Genomic DNA, 17808 nt, shown 5'->3' with positions numbered 1-17808 from the left:
GTAAAGGAGTTTTGATTTTGGTTAATTCGTTAGTAAAATTGGAAATGAAAAAGGTGGTAAGTGATGTAGAAGGTAGATATATATTGATGTATTGTAATTTGAAAGGGTTAAGATTGATATTATGTAATGTGTATTTTCCTGTTAGGGGAAAAGAAAAAGAGCAAATACAAATGATAAAGAATTTAGAGGGACAATTGAGGGAAATGAATAGAGAGGGTGTATCTGTTATAATGGGAGGGGATTTTAATATGATCCGTAATGAAGAGTGTGATTATGTTGGTAGAAATAAGTCAATTTGTCAGAGTAGGTTTAATTTGGAAATGGATAATTTTATGGAAGTATGGAATTTAGTAGATATTTGGAGGAAGAGAAATCCAACAAAAAAGCAATTTACATATAGACAGAAAGTACCATTTATGCAAAGTCGATTGGATTATTGGTTAATTTCAGAAGATTTAGTAGACTTTGTGGTTAAATGTGAAATTATGTCTTCAATTGCTCCGGACCATTCCGCAATAGGGTTAGGGTTTTTGGATATCCGGGAAAATCAAATAAGAAACAGAAGTTCTTACTGGAAATTTAATAACAGTTTATGTAATGATATGGTTTATGTTCAGCAAATGAAGGAAGAAATTTTGAAAATAAAGAGAGATTTACAGGAAGAGATTCAGGATAAAAGAGTACTTTGGGATTTTTTGAAATGGAAAATTCGTCAATTTACACAAACGTACTCTAAGAAAATGTCTAAAAATAGAAAGGAAAGTAGAGAAAAATTGGAAAGAGAGGTAGCAGAGTTGGAGGATAGTTTGATTTCTCAGCCAAATCAAGAAGTATGTAAGAGACTTGAAGAAAAAAAAAAGGGAATTACAGGTTAGTTATGATTATGATAAGGAAGGAGTTAAGATTCGCTCCCGCGCCTCTTGGTATGAAGGAGGAGAAAGAGATGTGAGATATTTTACGCAATTAATGGAGTCAAATAGAAGAAAAACTAATATACAAAAATTGATTAATGAAAAGGGGGATATCATTTATGATGAAACTGGTATAATTAATGAAATTAAGGATTTTTACAGTAGATTGTATGCTAAATCAGATGTAGTTTTGAATTCAGATCATGTGTTTTTTTCTGAGGACTTGCCCAGGTTATCTGAGGAGTCCAAAGATTATTGTGAAGGGTTAATAGTAGAAAGGGAGTGTATACAAGTGTTGGAAAAAATGAAACTGAATAAATCACCAGGGAATGATGGGCTAACGGTTGAATTTTATAGAATATTTTGGCCGGTTATCGGACAATTAGTAGTAGAAGCTTTAAATGAAGCGTATCATAATGGGGAACTATCGGCTTCCCAAAGACAAGCAATGATTATTTTAATTGCAAAAGAAGGTAAAGATGTTTTGCAGATTAAGAATTATAGACCTATTTCTTTATTAAATGTGGATTATAAAATTCTTTCTAAAGTTTTAACAATGAGAATTACAGAGGTTTTAGAGGAAATTATAATGGAAGATCAATTGGGGTTTTTGAAAGGTAGATATATAGGGGAAGCAATACGTATTATTGATGACATGATTTTCCATACTTCCCACTTTAAGTTACCAGGCTATTTGGTTGCAATTGATTTCGAAAAAGCCTTTGATTCCGTTGCTCACAGTTTTTTACAACAGGCCTTGATATATTTTGGTTTTGGACCTGTATTCCGAAAATGGATTTCTACTCTTTATAATAATGCTCTTAGCTGTGTTTTTAACGGGGGTAAGTCGACAGGGTATTTTAAGATAGAAAAGGGGGTTCGACAAGGGGATCCACTGTCACCCTATCTGTTTATTTTATGTATAGAAGTGTTAGCGCATTCGATAAGAAAAGACAAGGAGATTTCAGGGTTATGTTTTGGAGGGAATGAAGTTAGACAAGTGCTTTATGCGGATGATATTACATTTTTGGTACAAGATCTTGAGTCAATCAAGAGGATCGAATTTATTTTTGATTGTTTTCAACGGGTCTCTGGACTTAAACTTAATAAAGATAAGATAAAAGTGTTGGAATTGGGAAGTAGTAAAGATAGTGCTTATGATTTTTCTTTTGGACAAAAAGTGACGGAGTTAAAGATTTTAGGGGTATATTTTACTTTGGATCCAGAGGTGAAAGAAAAATTGAATTATAAAGAAATACTTAGTAAAATAAAGAAATTATTAATATGGTGGAAGCAACGAGATTTGACATTAGTTGGTAAAATTCAGTTATTGAAGACTTTTATTTATTCTAAATTGATATATGTGGGGTCTTTAACTCCTTTGCCAGAATGGGTATATAAAGAACTGGATTTGGTTGTTTGGGAATTTATTTGGCAAGGGAAACCAAAAATTAAAAAAACTGTGTTGGTATTAGATTATGAACGCGGGGGAGTAAAATTTATGCATTTTTCATCATTAATCGACGCTCAAAGAGTAATGTGGGTTAAAAGGTTATTTTATGGTAAACAAGAAATGAAATGGAAACAATATTCTCAGTTTGTTACTAAACATATTGGAGGTAAATTTATATTTTGTTGTAACTATTTTATTTATCTTTTGAATTTGTCTATACCGGAATTTTACAGGGATCTGTTGAAAACATGGGTGAAAACAAGGGATTTCAGAGGTAATTATAATCAAATAAGGAAGGAAGTTTTGTTTAATAATAAAATGATTCGCATTGAGGGAAAATGCAGTTTTGATGAAAAATTGTTTTTGAAAAAATGTTTTAGATTGGAACATATAATGGATAGGAATGGTAAATTATTTTCGGTTGAATATTTTTATAATAAAGGATTTAATTATTTGAATATTTTGAGTATTCAAAAGATATATGATGCGCTTCCGGTTGGTTGGAAAAGGAATACAGAGAACACAGAGATAGAGAAGAATACAAATGTAGATGAAATGACTTTTATAAGAAACGGGAAGGAAATTCCTCTGGAAAAGATTACCTCTAAGGACATTTATGTTGAATTAGTGAAGAAAGTAAGTGATGATTCTTCGGTGATAGAAAAAATGAGAAATTTATATTTTTGTGATTTTTCTAATAGAGATATAAAATTTATTTTTAGTAGGATAAGAAGTAGCACTTTGAGTTCTGCTTTGAGGGATTTCCAATATAGATTATTGCATGGAATAGTATACACAAATCATCAATTATTTCAGTTTAAGTTCGTAAATGATAATTTATGTTCTTTTTGTCATAATGAGGAAGAGACGTATAAACATATATTTTATACATGTGATTTTGCTAGGAAAGTTTGGGGAAAATGTAGTACTTTCTTTGAATATGTGGATCTGCAACAGTTGAGTTGGGAAGAGATCTTTTTTGGTATAGAGCTACCAGATAAAGGAAAAGCTCAGTTAGTTAACCATGTTATAATTTTGGTGAAGAAATTGCTTTTTTTAGGAAGGGAAAATAAGACACCCCCAACGGAATATTTCATTAAAAGGTCTATAGAGCAGGATAGGTTAGAAGAAGAAAAATTAGCAGTTATACGTAAAACGTTGTCAATACATTTACGAAAGTGGGAAAACTGGAAAAAGAATTGAGAATTTGCTTTACGTTTTAACAGAGTATGGTCTGCCGCACATCCACCACGAAATGCCTTTTCCACGCACTCGTATTAAGTGTTATAATCTAAGTCAGGACACACAGGTTTCAGTTGCTTTTGAGGTTTAGTTGTGATGGGGGTTCTGGAAGGGGGAGGGGGGATGGGGTGGGTAAGTAAGAGGGAGAATGGACGGGGGTATTGAGTAGGGGGGTGGCGAGGGGGGTTGTTTTTGTTTTGTTTTTTTAACAAAAAACTTCAATCAATGGATATTGATAATTTAGGTTGGATTGTAGGAAAGCTGAAAAGAAATATTTTTGGGGTAATTGATTCAGTTAATAGAAATTACTATGTAATGAAAGAAAAAAATTGTTAAGAGATTGATAGAATTAGTAATGTAAAACTAGAAAAGAAGAGATGTTTATATGGATTGTATATATTGATTGTGAAAAAAAATGTACCAGAGTGTATCAAAACATGTTAAACCGATGTAAAGTTTTGGTATCAGTGTTGCATCCAAGGTTGAAAAGGACTATAAAATTGGTCCGGAGATTTTTGTATCAATTTATTTGTATATTATGTTTCCATTGATGAAGAATAAAATATTCTTTAAAACAAAAAAAAATGGTTACCCGTTACAGTAACCGCAACGTCATTTCTGCCTTATATCTCGAAAAGCTTGCCTTAACACACGAAACGGCCTGCACTACCCTTGGAGCAAATGTCAAGTGATATCCCATGGAATAATTTTCTGGATCATCTTTTGCTCTAAACACGCTATTTTAGGGCTATATATTCCCAAATTGTAGAAACTGAGTCTGTCTTTTCTATATCACTCTGACTAGGTAATGTGTCATGCGCACTGATTCACTCAGAACATACTAGTAATCAATGAGCGACGGCTCTCCATGCAAATCGCGAATAGCGGAAATATGAATAGTCACTATCGCCCTTCAACCATTAGGAGAGCTAGAGTTTGTGACGTCACCACGTGCCGTGTTAAACCTGATACCAGACAGACAGGCAGAGAGACAAACGTCATGCCATCGTTACGGTTATTCTCTTGCAAACGCCGTGTGGGGCGCCCTATCTTTGTTTTCTATGCATGTGCCATTTAAATTTTCTAACCCTTTGTTTTCTTACTTTAATGTTATTTTCATTGGCTAGCAAAAAAAAAACAACAAAATCAAAGAATAACATCACCTTTTTTAACAGTATCTTTATTATAACTGTTATAAATGGAATCATCACCATCATCAGCATCATCATTAATTTTATCCCAATTCAAAAGGATGAAAGTTAGCATTTCTCTTTTGGGCTTGGTCATGGTATCAGGCGCGCCTTATGAGTGGTTTGAAAGAAAGTTTCACCATCTTTTCCATTGCAAAAATAGGACCAGGGAATCCTGAGGAGGTCCATAGAATGGATAATGATGATGGCAATTAGAAACCGTTGAAAGGATCCATAAAGACAAGGATTGTGAAGATTCAAGGGGTCAGTTCTAAAAATTAGAACTCACTGAAATCAAAGACTCAGATATCAAAGACTATGGCAAAAGGAAGTGCTCCTCCCCACTGAGTATCAATCAGTATTTTTGATAAAGAAAGAAGACCCAGACTCAAAAAGACAGAGGGGGTGGGGGGAGAAGATTGAGATTTAAGCGAAAGTATTTGAGAGTTGCACTATATAAAATTGAGCATTTTCAAGGCATTCTAAGAAATTGTTTCAGTGAGAGATGGAAGAGCGAGAGATAGAAACAAAGTCAGATTCTTTCTTTGGATTATTATTACCCCCTTGGGGGTGGGCCGATCCCGGAGGTACTGCAATACCGGGCCAACCCGTGGCCAGGATGGAGCAAGCCCCTATACCATGGCCTCGGTACAAAAATCAGATTAATATACAAGCGACTCGATGAGTCGCGTTTCAGCTATTAAGCTGAAAAGAACAGATACTACACATGATCTTAGCCAAAAGGCCGAGAAGCGATACCCATTGCTGAAATCAGAAACGATAATCTTGTTCTGGGATCGATCATCAAGGGATGGTTACCCATTACAGTAACCGCAACGTCATTTCTGCCTTATATCTCGAAAAGCTTGCCTTAACACACGAAACGGCCTGCACTACCCTTGGAGCAAATGTCAAGTGATATCCCATGGAATAATTTTCTGGATCATCTTTTGCTCTAAACACGCTATTTTAGGGCTATATATTCCCAAATTGTAGAAACTGAGTCTGTCTTTTCTATATCACTCTGACTAGGTAATGTGTCATGCGCACTGATTCACTCAGAACATACTAGTAATCAATGAGCGACGGCTCTCCATGCAAATCGCGAATAGCGGAAATATGAATAGTCACTATCGCCCTTCAACCATTAGGACAGCTAAAGTTTGTGACGTCACCACGTGCCGTGTTAAACCTGATACCAGACAGACAGGCAGAGAGACAAACGTCATGCGATCGTTACGGTTATTCTCTTGCAAACGCCGTGTGGGGCGCCCTATCTTTGTTTTCTATGCATGTGCCATTTAAATTTTCTAACCCTTTGTTTTCTTACTTTAATGTTATTTTCATTGGCTAGCAAAAAAAAAAACAACAAAATCAAAGAATAACATCACCTTTTTTAACAGTATCTTTATTATAACTGTTATAAATGGAATCATCACCATCATCAGCATCATCATTAATTTTATCCCAATTCAAAAGGATGAAAGTTAGCATTTCTCTTTTGGGCTTGGTCATGGTATCAGGCGCGCCTTATGAGTGATTTGAAAGAAAGTTTCACCATCTTTTCCATTGCAAAAATAGGACCAGGGAATCCTGAGGAGGTCCATAGAATGGATAATGATGATGGCAATTAGAAACCGTTGAAAAGATCCATAAAGACAAGGATTGTGAAGAGTCAAGGGGTCAGTTCTAAAAATTAGAACTCGCTGAAATCAAAGACTGAGATATCAAAGACAATGGCAAAAGAAGTGCTCCTCACCACTGAGTATCAATCAGTATTTTTGATAAAGAAAGAAGACCCAGACTCAAAAAGACAGAGGGGGTGGGGGAGAAGATTGAGATCTAAGCGAAAGCATTTGAGAGTTGCAGAATATACAATTGAGCATTTTCAAGGCATTCTAAGAAATTGTTGCAGTGAGAGATGGAAGAGCGAGAGATAGAAACAAAGTCAGATTCTTTCTTTGGATTATTATTACCCCCTTGGGGGTGGGCCGATCCCGGAGGTACTGCAATACCGGGCCAACCCGTGGCCAGGATGGAGCAAGCCCCTATACCATGGCCTCGGTACAAAAATCAGATTAATATACAAGCGACTCGATGAGTCGCGTTTCAGATATTAAGCTGAAAAGAACAGATACTACACATGATCTTAGCCAAAAGGCCGAGAAGCGATACCCACTGCTGAAATCAGAAACGATAATCTTGTTCTGGGATCGATCATCAAGGGATGGTTACCCATTACAGTAACCGCAACGTCATTTCTGCCTTATATCTCGAAAAGCTTGCCTTAACACACGAAACGGCCTGCACTACCCTTGGAGCAAATGTCAAGTGATATCCCATGGAATAATTTTCTGGATCATCTTTTGCTCTAAACACGCTATTTTAGGGCTATATATTCCCAAATTGTAGAAACTGAGTCTGTCTTTTCTATATCACTCTGACTAGGTAATGTGTCATGCGCACTGATTCACTCAGAACATACTAGTAATCAGTGAGCGACGGCTCTCCATGCAAATCGCGAATAGCGGAAATATGAATAGTCACTATCGCCCTTCAACCATTAGGAGAGCTAGAGTTTGTGACGTCACCACGTGCCGTGTTAAACCTGATACCAGACAGACAGGCAGAGAGACAAACGTCATGCGATCGTTACGGTTATTCTCTTGCAAACGCCGTGTGGGGCGCCCTATCTTTGTTTTCTATGCATGTCCCATTTAAATTTTCTAACCCTTTGTTTTCTTACTTTAATGTTATTTTCATTGGCTAGCAAAAAAAAAAACCAACAAAATCAAAGAATAACATCACCTTTTTTAACAGTATCTTTATTATAACTGTTATAAATGGAATCATCACCATCATCAGCATCATCATTAATTTTATCCCAATTCAAAAGGATGAAAGTTAGCATTTCTCTTTTGGGCTTGGTCATGGTATCAGGCGCGCCTTATGAGTGGTTTGAAAGAAAGTTTCACCATCTTTTCCATTGCAAAAATAGGACCAGGGAATCCTGAGGAGGTCCATAGAATGGATAATGATGATGGCAATTAGAAACCGTTGAAAGGATCCATAAAGACAAGGATTGTGAAGATTCAAGGGGTCAGTTCTAAAAATTAGAACTCACTGAAATCAAAGACTCAGATATCAAAGACTATGGCAAAAGGAAGTGCTCCTCCCCACTGAGTATCAATCAGTATTTTTGATAAAGAAAGAAGACCCAGACTCAAAAAGACAGAGGGGGTGGGGGGAGAAGATTGAGATTTAAGCGAAAGTATTTGAGAGTTGCACTATATAAAATTGAGCATTTTCAAGGCATTCTAAGAAATTGTTTCAGTGAGAGATGGAAGAGCGAGAGATAGAAACAAAGTCAGATTCTTTCTTTGGATTATTATTACCCCCTTGGGGGTGGGCCGATCCCGGAGGTACTGCAATACCGGGCCAACCCGTGGCCAGGATGGAGCAAGCCCCTATACCATGGCCTCGGTACAAAAATCAGATTAATATACAAGCGACTCGATGAGTCGCGTTTCAGATATTAAGCTGAAAAGAACAGATACTACACATGATCTTAGCCAAAAGGCCGAGAAGCGATACCCATTGCTGAAATCAGAAACGATAATCTTGTTCTGGGATCGATCATCAAGGGATGGTTACCCATTACAGTAACCGCAACGTCATTTCTGCCTTATATCTCGAAAAGCTTGCCTTAACACACGAAACGGCCTGCACTACCCTTGGAGCAAATGTCAAGTGATATCCCATGGAATAATTTTCTGGATCATCTTTTGCTCTAAACACGCTATTTTAGGGCTATATATTCCCAAATTGTAGAAACTGAGTCTGTCTTTTCTATATCACTCTGACTAGGTAATGTGTCATGCGCACTGATTCACTCAGAACATACTAGTAATCAATGAGCGACGGCTCTCCATGCAAATCGCGAATAGCGGAAATATGAATAGTCACTATCGCCCTTCAACCATTAGGACAGCTAAAGTTTGTGACGTCACCACGTGCCGTGTTAAACCTGATACCAGACAGACAGGCAGAGAGACAAACGTCATGCGATCGTTACGGTTATTCTCTTGCAAACGCCGTGTGGGGCGCCCTATCTTTGTTTTCTATGCATGTGCCATTTAAATTTTCTAACCCTTTGTTTTCTTACTTTAATGTTATTTTCATTGGCTAGCAAAAAAAAAACAACAAAATCAAAGAATAACATCACCTTTTTTAACAGTATCTTTATTATAACTGTTATAAATGGAATCATCACCATCATCAGCATCATCATTAATTTTATCCCAATTCAAAAGGATGAAAGTTAGCATTTCTCTTTTGGGCTTGGTCATGGTATCAGGCGCGCCTTATGAGTGGTTTGAAAGAAAGTTTCACCATCTTTTTCATTGCAAAAATAGGACCAGGGAATCCTGAGGAGGTCCATAGAATGGATAATGATGATGGCAATTAGAAACCGTTGAAAGGATCCATAAAGACAAGGATTGTGAAGATTCAAGGGGTCAGTTCTAAAAATTAGAACTCACTGAAATCAAAGACTCAGATATCAAAGACTATGGCAAAAGGAAGTGCTCCTCCCCACTGAGTATCAATCAGTATTTTTGATAAAGAAAGAAGACCCAGACTCAAAAAGACAGAGGGGGTGGGGGGAGAAGATTGAGATTTAAGCGAAAGTATTTGAGAGTTGCACTATATAAAATTGAGCATTTTCAAGGCATTCTAAGAAATTGTTTCAGTGAGAGATGGAAGAGCGAGAGATAGAAACAAAGTCAGATTCTTTCTTTGGATTATTATTACCGCCTTGGGGGTGGGCCGATCCCGGAGGTACTGCAATACCGGGCCAACCCGTGGCCAGGATGGAGCAAGCCCCTATACCATGGCCTCGGTACAAAAATCAGATTAATATACAAGCGACTCGATGAGTCGCGTTTCAGATATTAAGCTGAAAAGAACAGATACTACACATGATCTTAGCCAAAAGGCCGAGAAGCGATACCCATTGCTGAAATCAGAAACGATAATCTTGTTCTGGGATCGATCATCAAGGGATGGTTACCCATTACAGTAACCGCAACGTCATTTCTGCCTTATATCTCGAAAAGCTTGCCTTAACACACGAAACGGCCTGCACTACCCTTGGAGCAAATGTCAAGTGATATCCCATGGAATAATTTTCTGGATCATCTTTTGCTCTAAACACGCTATTTTAGGGCTATATATTCCCAAATTGTAGAAACTGAGTCTGTCTTTTCTATATCACTCTGCCTAGGTAATGTGTCATGCGCACTGATTCACTCAGAACATACTAGTAATCAATGAGCGACGGCTCTCCATGCAAATCGCGAATAGCGGAAATATGAATAGTCACTATCGCCCTTCAACCATTAGGACAGCTAAAGTTTGTGACGTCACCACGTGCCGTGTTAAACCTGATACCAGACAGACAGGCAGAGAGACAAACGTCATGCGATCGTTACGGTTATTCTCTTGCAAACGCCGTGTGGGGCGCCCTATCTTTGTTTTCTATGCATGTGCCATTTAAATTTTCTAACCCTTTGTTTTCTTACTTTAATGTTATTTTCATTGGCTAGCAAAAAAAAAACAACAAAATCAAAGAATAACATCACCTTTTTTAACAGTATCTTTATTATAACTGTTATAAATGGAATCATCACCATCATCAGCATCATCATTAATTTTATCCCAATTCAAAAGGATGAAAGTTAGCATTTCTCTTTTGGGCTTGGTCATGGTATCAGGCGCGCCTTATGAGTGGTTTGAAAGAAAGTTTCACCATCTTTTTCATTGCAAAAATAGGACCAGGGAATCCTGAGGAGGTCCATAGAATGGATAATGATGATGGCAATTAGAAACCGTTGAAAGGATCCATAAAGACAAGGATTGTGAAGATTCAAGGGGTCAGTTCTAAAAATTAGAACTCACTGAAATCAAAGACTCAGATATCAAAGACTATGGCAAAAGGAAGTGCTCCTCCCCACTGAGTATCAATCAGTATTTTTGATAAAGAAAGAAGACCCAGACTCAAAAAGACAGAGGGGGTGGGGGGAGAAGATTGAGATTTAAGCGAAAGTATTTGAGAGTTGCACTATATACAATTGAGCATTTTCAAGGCATTCTAAGAAATTGTTGCAGTGAGAGATGGAAGAGCGAGAGATAGAAACAAAGTCAGATTCTTTCTTTGGATTATTATTACCCCCTTGGGGGTGGGCCGATCCCGGAGGTACTGCAATACCGGGCCAACCCGTGGCCAGGATGGAGCAAGCCCCTATACCATGGCCTCGGTACAAAAATCAGATTAATATACAAGCGACTCGATGAGTCGCGTTTCAGATATTAAGCTGAAAAGAACAGATACTACACATGATCTTAGCCAAAAGGCCGAGAAGCGATACCCATTGCTGAAATCAGAAACGATAATCTTGTTCTGGGATCGATCATCAAGGGATGGTTACCCATTACAGTAACCGCAACGTCATTTCTGCCTTATATCTCGAAAAGCTTGCCTTAACACACGAAACGGCCTGCACTACCCTTGGAGCAAATGTCAAGTGATATCCCATGGAATAATTTTCTGGATCATCTTTTGCTCTAAACACGCTATTTTAGGGCTATATATTCCCAAATTGTAGAAACTGAGTCTGTCTTTTCTATATCACTCTGACTAGGTAATGTGTCATGCGCACTGATTCACTCAGAACATACTAGTAATCAATGAGCGACGGCTCTCCATGCAAATCGCGAATAGCGGAAATATGAATAGTCACTATCGCCCTTCAACCATTAGGAGAGCTAGAGTTTGTGACGTCACCACGTGCCGTGTTAAACCTGATACCAGACAGACAGGCAGAGAGACAAACGTCATGCGATCGTTACGGTTATTCTCTTGCAAACGCCGTGTGGGGCGCCCTATCTTTGTTTTCTATGCATGTGCCATTTAAATTTTCTAACCCTTTGTTTTCTTACTTTAATGTTATTTTCATTGGCTAGCAAAAAAAAAAACAACAAAATCAAAGAATAACATCACCTTTTTTAACAGTATCTTTATTATAACTGTTATAAATGGAATCATCACCATCATCAGCATCATCATTAATTTTATCCCAATTCAAAAGGATGAAAGTTAGCATTTCTCTTTTGGGCTTGGTCATGGTATCAGGCGCGCCTTATGAGTGGTTTGAAAGAAAGTTTCACCATCTTTTCCATTGCAAAAATAGGACCAGGGAATCCTGAGGAGGTCCATAGAATGGATAATGATGATGGCAATTAGAAACCGTTGAAAGGATCCATAAAGACAAGGATTGTGAAGATTCAAGGGGTCAGTTCTAAAAATTAGAACTCACTGAAATCAAAGACTCAGATATCAAAGACTATGGCAAAAGGAAGTGCTCCTCCCCACTGAGTATCAATCAGTATTTTTGATAAAGAAAGAAGACCCAGACTCAAAAAGACAGAGGGGGTGGGTGGGGGGAGAAGATTGAGATTTAAGCGAAAGTATTTGAGAGTTGCACTATATACAATTGAGCATTTTCAAGGCATTCTAAGAAATTGTTGCAGTGAGAGAGGAAGAGCGAGAGATAGAAACAAAGTCAGATTCTTTCTTTGGATTATTATTACCCCCTTGGGGGTGGGCCGATCCCGGAGGTACTGCAATACCGGGCCAACCCGTGGCCAGGATGGAGCAAGCCCCTATACCATGGCCTCGGTACAAAAATCAGATTAATATACAAGCGACTCGATGAGTCGCGTTTCAGATATTAAGCTGAAAAGAACAGATACTACACATGATCTTAGCCAAAAGGCCGAGAAGCGATACCCATTGCTGAAATCAGAAACGATAATCTTGTTCTGGGATCGATCATCAAGGGATGGTTACCCATTACAGTAACCGCAACGTCATTTCTGCCTTATATCTCGAAAAGCTTGCCTTAACACACGAAACGGCCTGCACTACCCTTGGAGCAAATGTCAAGTGATATCCCATGGAATAATTTTCTGGATCATCTTTTGCTCTAAACACGCTATTTTAGGGCTATATATTCCCAAATTGTAGAAACTGAGTCTGTCTTTTCTATATCACTCTGACTAGGTAATGTGTCATGCGCACTGATTCACTCAGAACATACTAGTAATCAATGAGCGACGGCTCTCCATGCAAATCGCGAATAGCGGAAATATGAATAGTCACTATCGCCCTTCCACCATTAGGAGAGCTAGAGTTTGTGACGTCACCACGTGCCGTGTTAAACCTGATACCAGACAGACAGGCAGAGAGACAAACGTCATGCGATCGTTACGGTTATTCTCTTGCAAACGCCGTGTGGGGCGCCCTATCTTTGTTTTCTATGCATGTGCCATTTAAATTTTCTAACCCTTTGTTTTCTTACTTTAATGTTATTTTCATTGGCTAGCAAAAAAAAAAACAACAAAATCAAAGAATAACATCACCTTTTTTAACAGTATCTTTATTATAACTGTTATAAATGGAATCATCACCATCATCAGCATCATCATTAATTTTATCCCAATTCAAAAGGATGAAAGTTAGCATTTCTCTTTTGGGCTTGGTCATGGTATCAGGCGCGCCTTATGAGTGGTTTGAAAGAAAGTTTCACCATCTTTTCCATTGCAAAAATAGGACCAGGGAATCCTGAGGAGGTCCATAGAATGGATAATGATGATGGCAATTAGAAACCGTTGAAAGGATCCATAAAGACAAGGATTGTGAAGATTCAAGGGGTCAGTTCTAAAAATTAGAACTCACTGAAATCAAAGACTCAGATATCAAAGACTATGGCAAAAGGAAGTGCTCCTCCCCACTGAGTATCAATCAGTATTTTTGATAAAGAAAGAAGACCCAGACTCAAAAAGACAGAGGGGGTGGGGGGAGAAGATTGAGATTTAAGCGAAAGTATTTGAGAGTTGCACTATATACAATTGAGCATTTTCAAGGCATTCTAAGAAATTGTTGCAGTGAGAGAGGAAGAGCGAGAGATAGAAACAAAGTCAGATTCTTTCTTTGGATTATTATTACCCCCTTGGGGGTGGGCCGATCCCGGAGGTACTGCAATACCGGGCCAACCCGTGGCCAGGATGGAGCAAGCCCCTATACCATGGCCTCGGTACAAAAATCAGATTAATATACAAGCGACTCGATGAGTCGCGTTTCAGATATTAAGCTGAAAAGAACAGATACTACACATGATCTTAGCCAAAAGGCCGAGAAGCGATACCCATTGCTGAAATCAGAAACGATAATCTTGTTCTGGGATCGATCATCAAGGGATGGTTACCCATTACAGTAACCGCAACGTCATTTCTGCCTTATATCTCGAAAAGCTTGCCTTAACACACGAAACGGCCTGCACTACCCTTGGAGCAAATGTCAAGTGCTATCCCATGGAATAATTTTCTGGATCATCTTTTGCTCTAAACACGCTATTTTAGGGCTATATATTCCCAAATTGTACTCTGACTAGGTAATGTGTCATGCGCACTGATTCACTCAGAACATACTAGTAATCAATGAGCGACGGCTCTCCATGCAAATCGCGAATAGCGGAAATATGAATAGTCACTATCGCCCTTCCACCATTAGGAGAGCTAGAGTTTGTGACGTCACCACGTGCCGTGTTAAACCTGATACCAGACAGACAGGCAGAGAGACAAACGTCATGCGATCGTTACGGTTATTCTCTTGCAAACGCCGTGTGGGGCGCCCTATCTTTGTTTTCTATGCATGTGCCATTTAAATTTTCTAACCCTTTGTTTTCTTACTTTAATGTTATTTTCATTGGCTAGCAAAAAAAAAAAAAAAAAAAATCAAAGAATAACATCACCTTTTTTAACAGTATCTTTATTATAACTGTTATAAATGGAATCATCACCATCATCAGCATCATCATTAATTTTATCCCAATTCAAAAGGATGAAAGTTAGCATTTCTCTTTTGGGCTTGGTCATGGTATCAGGCGCGCCTTATGAGTGGTTTGAAAGAAAGTTTCACCATCCTTTCCATTGCAAAAATAGGACCAGGGAATCCAGAGGAGGTCCATAGAATGGATAATGATGATGGCAACTAGAAACCGTTGAAAAGATCCATAAAGACAAGGATTGTGAAGAGTCAAGGGGTCAGTTCTAAAAATTAGAACTCGCTGAAATCAAAGACTGAGATATCAAAGACTATGGCAAAAGAAGTGCTCCTCACCACTGAGTATCAATCAGTATTTTTGATAAAGAAAGAAGACCCAGACTCAAAAAGACAGAGGGGGTGGGGGAGAAGATTGAGATCTAAGCGAAAGCATTTGAGAGTTGCAGAATATACAATTGAGCATTTTCAAGGCATTCTAAGAAATTGTTGCAGTGAGAGATGGAAGAGCGAGAGATAGAAACAAAGTCAGATTCTTCCTTTGGATTATTATTACCCCCTTGGGGGTGGGCCGATCCCGGAGGTACTGCAATACCGGGCCAACCCGTGGCCAGGATGGAGCAAGCCCCTATTCCATGGCCTCGGTACAAAAATCAGATTAATATACAAGCGACTCGATGAGTCGCGTTTCAGATATTAAGCTGAAAAGAACAGATACTACACATGATCTTAGCCAAAAGGCCGAGAAGCGATACCCATTGCTGAAATCAGAAACGATAATCTTGTTCTGGGATCGATCATCAAGGGATGGTTACCCATTACAGTAACCGCAACGTCATTTCTGCCTTATATCTCGAAAAGCTTGCCTTAACACACGAAACGGCCTGCACTACCCTTGGAGCAAATGTCAAGTGATATCCCATGGAATAATTTTCTGGATCATCTTTTGCTCTAAACACGCTATTTTAGGGCTATATATTCCCAAATTGTAGAAACTGAGTCTGTCTTTTCTATATCACTCTGACTAGGTAATGTGTCATGCGCACTGATTCACTCAGAACATACTAGTAATCAATGAGCGACGGCTCTCCATGCAAATCGCGAATAGCGGAAATATGAATAGTCACTATCGCCCTTCCACCATTAGGAGAGCTAGAGTTTGTGACGTCACCACGTGCCGTGTTAAACCTGATACCAGACAGACAGGCAGAGAGACAAACGTCATGCCATCGTTACGGTTATTCTCTTGCAAACGCCGTGTGGGGCGCCCTATCTTTGTTTTCTATGCATGTGCCATTTAAATTTTCTAACCCTTTGTTTTCTTACTTTAATGTTATTTTCATTGGCTAGCAAAAAAAAAAACAACAAAATCAAAGAATAACATCACCTTTTTTAACAGTATCTTTATTATAACTGTTATAAATGGAATCATCACCATCATCAGCATCATCATTAATTTTATCCCAATTCAAAAGGATGAAAGTTAGCATTTCTCTTTTGGGCTTGGTCATGGTATCAGGCGCGCCTTATGAGTGGTTTGAAAGAAAGTTTCACCATCTTTTCCATTGCAAAAATAGGACCAGGGAATCCTGAGGAGGTCCATAGAATGGATAATGATGATGGCAATTAGAAACCGTTGAAAGGATCCATAAAGACAAGGATTGTGAAGATTCAAGGGGTCAGTTCTAAAAATTAGAACTCACTGAAATCAAAGACTCAGATATCAAAGACTATGGCAAAAGGAAGTGCTCCTCCCCACTGAGTATCAATCAGTATTTTTGATAAAGAAAGAAGACCCAGACTCAAAAAGACAGAGGGGGTGGGGGGAGAAGATTGAGATTTAAGCGAAAGTATTTGAGAGTTGCACTATATACAATTGAGCATTTTCAAGGCATTCTAAGAAATTGTTGCAGTGAGAGATGGAAGAGCGAGAGATAGAAACAAAGTCAGATTCTTTCTTTGGATTATTATTACCCCCTTGGGGGTGGGCCGATCCCGGAGGTACTGCAATACCGGGCCAACCCGTGGCCAGGATGGAGCAAGCCCCTATACCATGGCCTCGGTACAAAAATCAGATTAATATACAAGCGACTCGATGAGTCGCGTTTCAGATATTAAGCTGAAAAGAACAGATACTACACATGATCTTAGCCAAAAGGCCGAGAAGCGATACCCATTGCTGAAATCAGAAACGATAATCTTGTTCTGGGATCGATCATCAAGGGATGGTTACCCATTACAGTAACCGTAACGTCATTTCTGCCTTATATCTCGAAAAGCTTGCCTTAACACACGAAACGGCCTGCACTACCCTTGGAGCAAATGTCAAGTGATATCCCATGGAATAATTTTCTGGATCATCTTTTGCTCTAAACACGCTATTTTAGGGCTATATATTCCCAAATTGTAGAAACTGAGTCTGTCTTTTCTATATCACTCTGACTAGGTAATGTGTCATGCGCACTGATTCACTCAGAACATACTAGTAATCAATGAGCGACGGCTCTCCATGCAAATCGCGAATAGCGGAAATATGAATAGTCACTATCGCCCTTCCACCATTAGGAGAGCTAGAGTTTGTGACGTCACCACGTGCCGTGTTAAACCTGATACCAGACAGACAGGCAGAGAGACAAACGTCATGCGATCGTTACGGTTATTCTCTTGCAAACGCCGTGTGGGGCGCCCTATCTTTGTTTTCTATGCATGTGCCATTTAAATTTTCTAACCCTTTGTTTTCTTACTTTAATGTTATTTTCATTGGCTAGCAAAAAAAAAACAACAAAATCAAAGAATAACATCACCTTTTTTAACAGTATCTTTATTATAACTGTTATAAATGGAATCATCACCATCATCAGCATCATCATTAATTTTATCCGAATTCAAAAGGATGAAAGTTAGCATTTCTCTTTTGGGCTTGGTCATGGTATCAGGCGCGCCTTATGAGTGGTTTGAAAGAAAGTTTCACCATCTTTTCCATTGCAAAAATAGGACCAGGGAATCCTGAGGAGGTCCATAGAATGGATAATGATGATGGCAATTAGAAACCGTTGAAAGGATCCATAAAGACAAGGATTGTGAAGATTCAAGGGGTCAGTTCTAAAAATT

At 38.5% G+C, this 17808-nt stretch overlaps 9 non-coding genes across 9 annotated transcripts; all 9 read right to left on the bottom strand.

Annotated features, from left to right (window-relative positions):
- Window positions 1-5361: 5361 nt before the first annotated feature.
- On the bottom strand, window positions 5362-5553 carry LOC140246502 (U2 spliceosomal RNA). Its single transcript, XR_011902564.1, has one exon. It is a non-coding gene; the product is annotated as a U2 spliceosomal RNA (small nuclear RNA).
- Window positions 5554-6777: 1224 nt separating this feature from the next.
- Window positions 6778-6969, bottom strand: LOC140246500 (U2 spliceosomal RNA). Its single transcript, XR_011902562.1, has one exon. It is a non-coding gene; the product is annotated as a U2 spliceosomal RNA (small nuclear RNA).
- A 1227-nt stretch (window positions 6970-8196) lies between these two features.
- LOC140246499 (U2 spliceosomal RNA) lies at window positions 8197-8388 on the bottom strand. The gene has a single exon (XR_011902561.1). It is a non-coding gene; the product is annotated as a U2 spliceosomal RNA (small nuclear RNA).
- A 1225-nt stretch (window positions 8389-9613) lies between these two features.
- LOC140246498 (U2 spliceosomal RNA) lies at window positions 9614-9805 on the bottom strand. The gene has a single exon (XR_011902560.1). It is a non-coding gene; the product is annotated as a U2 spliceosomal RNA (small nuclear RNA).
- A 1225-nt stretch (window positions 9806-11030) lies between these two features.
- LOC140246496 (U2 spliceosomal RNA) lies at window positions 11031-11222 on the bottom strand. Its single transcript, XR_011902558.1, has one exon. It is a non-coding gene; the product is annotated as a U2 spliceosomal RNA (small nuclear RNA).
- Window positions 11223-12451: 1229 nt separating this feature from the next.
- LOC140246495 (U2 spliceosomal RNA) lies at window positions 12452-12643 on the bottom strand. The gene has a single exon (XR_011902557.1). It is a non-coding gene; the product is annotated as a U2 spliceosomal RNA (small nuclear RNA).
- A 1225-nt stretch (window positions 12644-13868) lies between these two features.
- LOC140246493 (U2 spliceosomal RNA) lies at window positions 13869-14060 on the bottom strand. The gene has a single exon (XR_011902556.1). It is a non-coding gene; the product is annotated as a U2 spliceosomal RNA (small nuclear RNA).
- Window positions 14061-15258: 1198 nt separating this feature from the next.
- LOC140246483 (U2 spliceosomal RNA) lies at window positions 15259-15450 on the bottom strand. The gene has a single exon (XR_011902546.1). It is a non-coding gene; the product is annotated as a U2 spliceosomal RNA (small nuclear RNA).
- Window positions 15451-16676: 1226 nt separating this feature from the next.
- On the bottom strand, window positions 16677-16868 carry LOC140246492 (U2 spliceosomal RNA). Its single transcript, XR_011902555.1, has one exon. It is a non-coding gene; the product is annotated as a U2 spliceosomal RNA (small nuclear RNA).
- Window positions 16869-17808: the final 940 nt, after the last annotated feature.

The sequence above is a fragment of the Diadema setosum genome, chromosome 2 (genome assembly GCF_964275005.1).
Source record: "Diadema setosum chromosome 2, eeDiaSeto1, whole genome shotgun sequence".
In the NCBI taxonomy this organism is placed as follows: Eukaryota; Metazoa; Echinodermata; class Echinoidea; order Diadematoida; family Diadematidae; genus Diadema; species Diadema setosum.
The sequence above is the reverse complement of the archived record's forward strand: the minus strand, read 5'-3'. Positions and strand labels throughout refer to the sequence as shown.